At 41.3% G+C, this 9,799-nt stretch overlaps 1 protein-coding gene across 2 annotated transcripts in view; it reads right to left on the bottom strand.

Moving 5' to 3' along the window:
- Positions 1-9,799, bottom strand: part of Spag1 (sperm associated antigen 1) — a gene marked incomplete in the record, with an annotated part of 65,047 nt that overhangs the window by 21,958 nt on the left and 33,290 nt on the right.

Here is a 9,799-nt window from a genome sequence, read left to right as displayed (position 1 = left end):
TGCCCATGGCGCGCGCGGCGGCTGCGGAGACAGCGGGGCGGCTCTGCATCACCGGGACGGGCGGAGCCGCGAGGTGCCCGGCCCCGGCCCCCGGCGCTTCCTGCGGACAGGTCCCGGCTCCCCGCCCGAGCTTAACTCTTCGAACGCTCAAGGGCTGGGGTGGGAACTGGCCGCGCGGGGAGCCTTCCTCCGCCCACCGCGCCGGCTGCCCACGCAGGAGAGAATGAATGAATGAAGCTACTGGAACTTGGCGGACTCGTGGGAGGCGCCCACGGTCCGGGACCCCTTCCGCATTTGAGAGGGTTGCGCGAGAAAAACAATCACGTGAACGCAAAAGTCAAGTGATTTTTAAGTCATTTCAAAGTGAATTTCGCAAATAAGTCGCACGAAACAGACCCTTGGTTTTAAGCTTAAATAAGGGAGCCTGAAGTACAGTAAATTTTCCATTCCCATGCATTGTTCACACTCAAATTCCTCTTGAATCTGATTGAAAATTTTTAGGTATGATAACCTTAATAACTGATGACTAAATCTGTTTTTAAATATGAAAATCATGTATATTTCACTGATGGATATCATGAATATTTAAGACAAACTAATCATTTCAGGGCACTGTTAAAAAGTACTTAAATATCGAATTTCCTCTTGTAACAAGTTCTAACCTGGCTTTCCATTCTCCTTCATGAATAGTAAGGCCAAGATTTGAAGGATAAAAAACCACAGTTATGTAAGTGAAAATCGGGGGATGATCCGTCATCTTAAGACAATCGATGTGTAGAAAGACACATTAATTAGAACTGTTTTTAATACAGCAGACTAACATCTGATTTGGATCACCAACCAATTATTAAAACAATAAAAATATTTTGTTGTAGAAATAAACCCGGATTGGACCCAGTGGGATCATTAGAGCAGCGCTCCAGTGTTCACTGCCATCCGCTATTCCGGGGCTCACCCCTGAGCACCAGTCCGCAGGGCAGCTAAGTATTAATCATGGCCATCTTAGTATTATTATTTTAGTATTGCTATTTTCCACGCCCTTGTACGGTGTCCCCTCATGTCTGACCAGTACTACTACCAAAGCTGCAGTGTATTTAAAACTTCATATGTGCCAAGAACTTATGTACATTAGTATTAATCCCCATTCTAAGTGTTAGCGTTCCCCCTTTAAGATAAGACAAGAGAGACACAAGAAAGAAGTTAAGGACTTCACTCAAGAACGGAGCCATGGGTGCTGGAGCTATAGCTTATCTGCAAAACGCTTGTCTGACAATTGCAAGGTCGTGAGTTCAATTCCTAGTACCAAAAAAAAAAAAAAGGACAGACTGAACTACACAGTGAAACCCTGTCTCCAAAAAAAAAAAAAAAATAAGGTAAACAGAGGCCCAAACAAGGAAAACCTGTCTTACTGGGTATTGATCTACCCATGGGACACTACAGAGGGGCAGTTCAGGGAAAGGCACTGTATATAGATCAGAGGGGTGACCTTGTTCAGAGACATTGACTAGGGAGCTACCAGCATATAAAGAATCCCCAGTGTTTGAGATGAGATCACCAGAGCCTCCGGAGGATCCCTAAGAAATAATAACACTTGTGGAGTGAACAGAGGAAGAATCTCCAGTGGAGATGGAAGACTGCCTAGAGGGAAAAACCAGGAGGAAATACAGCCTCACAACCAGGAATATGTCGGTAAGAAAGGAGTGGACAACAGCAAATATCCAAAGGAGGAACAGCCAATAGTGTGGCCTTGAGTGGCACAGTTCAGTAGCTGGTAGATGCAAAATAAATCCACAACAATATACTAGCAAGCTTGATTCAACAACATATTAAATGGATCATATACCATGACCCAGTGAGATTTATCTCAGGGATGCAAATGTAGTTCTGAATTAGAAAGTTAATGCCAATGCATCCTATTAACAAAACAAAGGGAAAAAAGACTACATGACTATCACAATTATTGCTGGAAAAGGCATTTCCCAAAATCCAACAAAAAACACTCAGGACACTAGACACAGATACGAAATGCCTCAAAATGAAAAAGTGTGGATCAATGACTTGAATATAACATCTAAAACATAAAAATCTTAGGAGAAAATATAGGGATAAACCTTCACAATCCTGGATTTAACATTGTATTTTTAGATATGACATCAAAAAAGCAAGCAACAGAAGAAAAAATAGATAAATGGGACTCCATCAAAACTAAGACTTTCAGGCAGGCATGGTGGCACATGCCTGCAGTCCCAGCACCAAGAAAGGCCAAGGCAGGAAAACTGCAAGTCTTGCCTGATCCACTTAGTGACTTAGCAAGACCCTGTCTCAAAAATCCCCCCGCCCCAGTAAAGAAAGTAAAAAGAAAACATACAGAATAAGATTTTAAAATCATATATCTATCTGATAAGGATTTAGTACCCAGAATATATACAGGATACTTACAATTCAATAATTAAAAGACAACCCAATTAAAAATGGATGAAAGACTTGAATAGATATTTCTTCACAGAAGATATACAAATGGCTAATCCCACATGAAATGGCTTTGTTCAACAGTCGTTAGGGAAATGCAAGTCAAAACCACAAGGAGGGGCTGGGGATTTAGCTCAGCGGCAAAGCGCCTGCCTGGCAAGCGCAAGGTCGTGAGTTTGGTTCCCGGTACCGGAGAAAAACCAAAAACCAAAAAAAAAAAAAAAAACAAAACCACAAGGAGATCACTTCACCTGGGCTACCAGATCTATAATCAAAAATGCAGACAAGTGTTGGCAGGAATTTTGAAAAATTGGAACCCTCATACATTTCTGGTGGGAATACAGATGGTGTAACCACCTTGGAAAACGGTGTGCAGTTCCTCAAGACGTTAAACATGCAGTTACCACATAACCCAGTAATCCCACGCACAAGTATATAGTCGAGAAAATTTAAAACATCTGTTCACACAGATACACAAAATTATACATAACGTCCATGAAGCAATTGTTCATTAACAGCCCCAAAGTAGAAACAATCCAAATAGTCATCAGCTGATGAATAGAATGTTATTTGTACATAAAAAGTTATGAAATATTGATAGTTGTTGCAACATGGATTAACCTTGAAAGTATTATGCTAAGTGAAAGAAGACAGACACAAAAATGTCACATATTGTATGATTTCATTTATATAAATCTTTCAGAATGGGCAAGTCCGCAGGGACAAAAGTAGATTGTGATTAGGCAAGAAGTCAAGGGAAGGGGAGAATGAGGAATTATTGCTAACAGGCCCGGGATGTTTGTGGGTAATGCTGATGAAAATGTCCTGGAATTAGACAGTGGTGATAGCCACACAGCCTCATGAATATACAAAAATCCACTGAAGCCAAAAAGAATGAATTCTATTCCCAGTTTTTTAAAAAATGATTTTAACTCACCCTTAATAGCAAAATGTACTTTTGCAATTTTGGCCAATTTGTATTTAATTTTCACTTTTTATTAGCAAAAAAAAATTTATTGCCAGGCGTGGTGGCACACGCCTGTAATCCCAGCACTCGAGAGGCTGAGGCAGGAGGATCATTGCTAGTTTGAGACCAGCCTGGGCTACAAAGTGAGCTCAAGGGCAGCCTGAACTACACAGCGAGACCTTGTCTCAAAAAGACCAAAAAAAAACCGTATTAATCATTTCTATTTCTTCATCAGTGATTTGTCTGTTCCTGCAGTTTGCTCATTTCTGTACTGGTTCCTCACCTTTTTCTTACTGTTTTATAAAAATTCTTCATATTATAAGGTTAGCAGCCTTTTGCCACTTTTCCTGGTTTGTTATTTGCCTTTCAGTTTTTTTATGGAGCCTAATGTATAAAGATGTCTCATATGTACACAGTCAGAACTATCACCTTTTCCTTTATAATTTTGTGTGTTGTTTTAATTCTTAGAAATCCCTGCCTTCCTTCTCCATATCTTGCCATTTCTAGGGCAAGAGACATATTTCAATTTTATTCTTCTGTTTGTGACTGTTTAGTTTTCTTATACTTCACTTTATTCTTTTTGTAGTACTAGAGATTGAACCTGGGACCTTCATATGAGCTACACGCAGCCCTTTTTTATATTTTAATTTGAGACAGGATCTTGCTATGTTGCCCAGGCAGGGCTCGACCTTGTTATCCTCCTGCCTCAGCCTCCGAGGGGGAGGCATTGTTTAATGAGGTATTCCTCCCAGGGTGAGGTGTTCCAGTTGGTAAAAGGCTGAGTGAAGAAAGTTGGCCAACTGGCTTTGTCTCAGTAGCTGCCAGACAGCGGTGGTGTAACTGTCTGTTGTTAAGCTGAACCCCAGGGGTTATGATGCCCCTGGGTCTAGCCCACCCATGCGGGGCTTGTTACAGGAGCAGCAGTATCACCCAGGGATACAAATTGCTATAATTGCTCCACTTCTTTATGACTTCCTGGAACACGAACATAATGACTAGGTATTCCTTCTTGGAATGTGGTGGGATGGGGTGTAGTGTGCAAAGATTCCAATTTGATAACTTCCCTCTGGGCTGTAACATTATCTTCCAAAAGTGACTCAGATTGCTTCTCTCCTGTCCCGTGCTCTAGAGCTTTTTACATGTCATCTGCCGATGCAACTAGGCCGGGGGAGCATAAGCTGGTTCAGCTGAGTTCATTTCATGCTGGGATGAAAGGGTTACTTCTGGGTTCCCAGCTACTTACTCCATCTCATCTTTATTTGCTTTTTGATAACAGGAAACCGACTTGTTTGAATATTTATATCTTTTCTATCAAGACTTTTTTGTGACTCCTATATACACATATTCCCTAATCTATGAATAATTGGAGAGGCAACGAATGGCAGGATCAAAAATGTTCTCTTAGGGGCTGGGGATTTAGCTCAGCGGCAAAAAGCGCCTGCCTGGCAAGCGTGAGGTCGTGAGTTCGGTTCCCGGTACCGGGGAAAAACAAAAAAAAAAAAAAAAACAAAAACAAAAATGTTCTCTTAACGCTCTGGTTGTCTGGAGGTTTCAGTGGGAATATTGCTTCTCTATGGGACTCGCTTTAGGGAAAACTGTCTATCTCAGGCAGGAACAACCTAACGATCTGGTAAGTATTAACAGACTGGTAACGTGTTTTCCACAACTGGCCTGACTCAGATTTCCTTCTTTCTTGTTTTGTGCATTGTGTAGTGTTGTAGTGTGGTGTTTTTGAGGCAGGATCCAGGCTGGCCTTGACTCAGATCCTCCTGCCCAGGTGCTGGCGTTACAGGCCTGCTGAGCTACGTCCCTTGCCGCCTGCCCTCCTTGGAGGGTCTTGCTAAGTCAGGATATTGCCCAGGCTGGCAATCAAAAGTGCGATCGTCTTGCTTCAACTTCCAGGAATACTAGCATGACGGACATGCACCACCATGCCTGACTTCTGATTCATATTTCTAGACATGGAAGCAGTATTAGAAGTTATCCTTGTCCTGTTTATCTCTGTTTGGGACGAAGGCCTTTTAAGTTTCAGAACTGATCATATTAGTCTTTAACTCATTTGTTTCTTAACATGGGTTCAGTTTCTTTCTTCCCCCACCTCTCTTCCATTCAGTGTCTGGTGAAGAGTTCTTGGTGTGTCAGTGGGCACTGAAGTGAGAATGCAACCTGGTGATGTTTGGCCCAGCTTTGGAGAACCTGTACTCTCTTAGTTGGCATCCAGGGACCACCTTAGGGCATAGACTAAAAAGTCACACAAATTTGGGGCTATCTCCCAGTCATGTAACTTACAAACCCTGTAAACATGGTGAATAACTAACAACCTCTCTAAACTTCTGTTTCCTAGTCCACAAAAGTGAAGGTGATATAGCTCCAAGGACTATCTGAAACAATCTATACAAAGCACATTTATAGCCCTTCAAATGGTGTTAATTATTCGGCCCTCTTTAAAAAATAAATAAAAATGAGAAGGGAAGTTACAGTTAAGGTGGAACAAATATATTTCACCCTGTTTTCTCCAACTGTCAAACCCAAGAACTGTCAACCAAGACTTCGATAGCCAGCAAAAATATCCTTCAGAAACTTGTGGTTCTCTGTGATTCAGCCTCTCCAGAATGCTAGGATTGCAGGAGTGCACCACTATGCCCAGCTTACACATTCTTTTACAATGCATATGGAATATTCATCAAGAAAGAACGTATCACCAGGTGTACTGGTGCACACTTGTAATCCCAGCACTCGGGAGGCTGAGGCAGGAGGATTGCTGTGAATTGAGACAAGCCTGGGCTACATCATGAGTTCAAGGCCAGCCTGACCTACACAGCCAGACCCTGTCTCAAAAAGAAAGAAAGAAGGAATGAGGGAAGGAACAAAGGAAAGAAGGGAGGGAGGAAGGAAGGAAGGAAGGAAGGAAGGAAGATATCTTGTGCTATAAAATAAGCTTTAACAAATGTAAAAGTATTGACATAAAATATATTCTGTGATCTTGACAGAAATCAATTAGAAATCAGTAACAGAAAGATACTGATAAATCTCAAAAATATTTGTCAATTAAATATGTCTTATGATCAAAGAAAGAATTTCAAGGGAAATTAGAAAAAATTTTCAAGTGAATGAAATCAATGTACAGCATGTCAAATGTGCGGGGTACAGTCAGAACAGGGCTCAGAAGGAAACTTATAGCATGACACACTTAATGGAGGGGAAAAGACTCAAATCAATATTCCACGTGTGTCCTGAGAAACCACCTCAGCAGAAGAGCAGATAGACTCATATCAAGCAGAAGGAAGGAAATAACAAAGAGCAAAATTAATGAAATTGAAAAGGACATAAGGCAAAGAAAACATGAATGAAACAAAAGCTGGTATTTTCTAAAGATCAATAACTGATTAATCTCTAGTTGGACCGGAAAAGAAAAAAAGAGATAAAACACAAATTACTAATAAGAAAAGGAGAGATCATTACATACCCACCAGACATTAAAATGAAAATAGGGAGTGGCACGAACAATTCTGCATAGAGAAATTCAACTTGAGTGAAATGGACCAGTTCTCTAAAACTACCAAACTACTAGGATTCACCTAAGAAAAAACAGCCCAGATTATATAATTTAAAATCTTCACACACTCACACACCAACTACAAGGGAAACCTGTTACACTGACAAATTTCTATCCAACATTTGAAGGAGAAATAACATCAGTTCAACACAATCTCTTCCAGAAAACTGAAGTTGAGGGAGCAGATCGCAACCCATTGTATGAGGCCAACACTGCCTTGGTACCAAAGCCAGACAGGTATAAGAATGAATGAATGAGTGACAAAGAAAAGACTTTACTTCAATACCTCTTGTAAACACAGATGCAAAAACTCTTCAATAAATGTTAGCAAATAATAGCCATAAGTAAATAAAAATAATAATATATCCTGACAGTGACATTTATCTCCAAAATTCAAGTTTTGCTGAGTGAACATTCAAATCATTCAATGTAATTCAGCATATTAACAAACTACAGAAGAAAAGCCACACAATCAAAATCAACTGATGCAGAAAAGCATTTTTAATAATTCAACATCAATTCATGAAAAAATTTCTCAACCATCTAGAAAAACAGCCATCCCTTTAACTTGATAAGGCCATCTATCAGACTCAGTGAAAAAACCCTTAGTGCTTGGTATCTGAGGCTGAGAATAAGTCACATGTGTTCCCTCTCACCACTCCTATTCAACATTGAACTACCTAGGGGCTGGGGATAGCTCAGTGGCACAGCGCCTGCCTGGCAAGCGCAAGGTCGTGAATTCGATTCCCGGTACCAGAAAACAAACAACAACAAAAAAAAAAACAAAAAACATTAAGCTACCTATTCAATGCATAAAGGAAGGGGAAAAAGAGGTACAGAATGGAAATGAAAAAATAAAACGAATTATTTGTACACAACATAACTGTCTATGAAGAAAATTCCAAAGAATATACGAAATAGACCCTTGAATATATAAATAAATGAACAAGATTGTAAGATACAAGGTCAGTATACTAAAAAAAAGCAATCCTATTTCTCTATGCTAGCAATGAACAAATGAAATTTTAATTTTATGAAACTTTTACAAATTCTGTTTATGGGCTGGGGATGTAGCTCAGAGGTAGAGTGCTTGCCTAGCATGCACGAGGTCCTGAGTTCAATCCACAGTACCATAAACACAGGCACAAAAAGCTATTTGTAAGTACTACTTGACATCACAGCTCCCGCGTTTTCTCAGCTGTCCTCCGGCCAAGGCGCAGACTTAACCCCAACAGGCCTACCCGCCTGCCTGTGTCCCAGACCGTGGTCGCAGCCCCCAGCCACATGGGGATGCGAAAGATGGTGACTGGGTGAGAAATCAGGCCACACTGGAAACATTGAGCAGAAGTTAGAGAACTACTTCTCCTGGCCAGGCGTGGTGGCGCATGCCTGTAATCCCAGCACTCGGGAGGCTGAGGCAGGAGGATGCTTGCGAGTTTGAGGCCAGCCTGGGCTACAAAATGAGCTCAAGGCCAGCCTGAACTGCATAGTGAGACCCCGTCTCAAAAAGACCAAAAAAAAAAGAAAGTGAGAGAGAGAGAGAACTACTTCTCAAGAACTCAGGAAACTCATGCGTCAGAAAAAGTGACTCATAAATATACCAAAAGAATACGGCTGCAGGTATCAGAATCTGATCAGATAAAACAGTTTAGGGAATTCATGGGAACCTAAAATAAGCTTACAGAAACCCGCTTTTGGGACTGTGTGAAAGACTTCACAAGAGAAGTACATTTTTTTTTTTTTTTTAATACGGGAATCAAACTCATGACCTTGAGCTTGCCAGGCAGGTGCTTGTGCCGCCCAGCTATGTCCCCGGCCCACAATAAGAGAAGTACAACCTGAAGAGATCACCTGTTTGGAACATTGCTTACAGAAATATTTAAAAATGACACAAAAAATAGCCGTGAGATTTCAGGACTATCCCATTCAGCAGAACGAAGCCCTGGCAGCTAACGCGGGACTTCTCGGCCAGCCTTGGTAGAGAAATCCCGACGGATGGACTCGGTGGAGGCTGCCATGCTGCGGCGCTGGGAAAGACGATCCATCTAGTGTAACCCCTGGAAGCGGTGGGCACCGTGTCAAAACATCTGTCATGACTACTTGGCCAATGGAAACCACCGGAAAAACAAAATTGCTGCTCACCAGGAACGGACAAAGGGGCTTATGCAGTGAAAATAATAAAACGCAACATGTGCTGAGGCCTTAAGATTCAGCAGCTTGGTCACTTCATTAGAAAGATAAGCCACTGCTTCTTCAATCGTGATTTAATTTTAAAGAAACATACGTGTTCAATCATGTAAGAAAAAACATTATTACTGAAAGTGAAATAAACGGAAATAGCACCGAGCAGTTGTTATACACAGAACTGTGTATTCTGACCGCACGGTGGACACTTTGACATGTTCTCAATCAGCATCATTCCCCAAGTTTTCTTTTCCATGTCTGCCCCACATTGCTGGTAAATACATAAAAGAGTCGCTTGCTAGTCACTGAAACGCACCCCTTTCCTTGCCCCACTTGTGAGGGTGTGTGTTACATATTCTCCTGTCTGCATTTTCATATTTGTTCAGGAAACATCCCATCTGAGGCTATCTCGGGATTGCTTCATTAAGGTTCAACTTTTATGCTCTAGTGGAGCCTGTATTGTTTTGCATTTTGTTCAAAAGCTAAGAGTCCAACATGAATGGTTATGAGTCTAATGTCTTTCAGTTTATGGTCAGCTGTGACACGTCAGAAAAACGTGAACCAGAGTTCAAGTAGGATCTTAAAGCCAGTGAATCCTGAAGCAAAGCCAAGCATTTTCAGGA

Source organism: Chinchilla lanigera, unplaced genomic scaffold (genome assembly GCF_000276665.1).
Source record: "Chinchilla lanigera isolate Chin_1 unplaced genomic scaffold, ChiLan1.0 scaffold00016, whole genome shotgun sequence".
Taxonomy (NCBI): Eukaryota; Metazoa; Chordata; class Mammalia; order Rodentia; family Chinchillidae; genus Chinchilla; species Chinchilla lanigera.
Note: the sequence above shows the minus strand (reverse complement) of the source record. Positions and strands in the feature narration are given on the sequence as shown.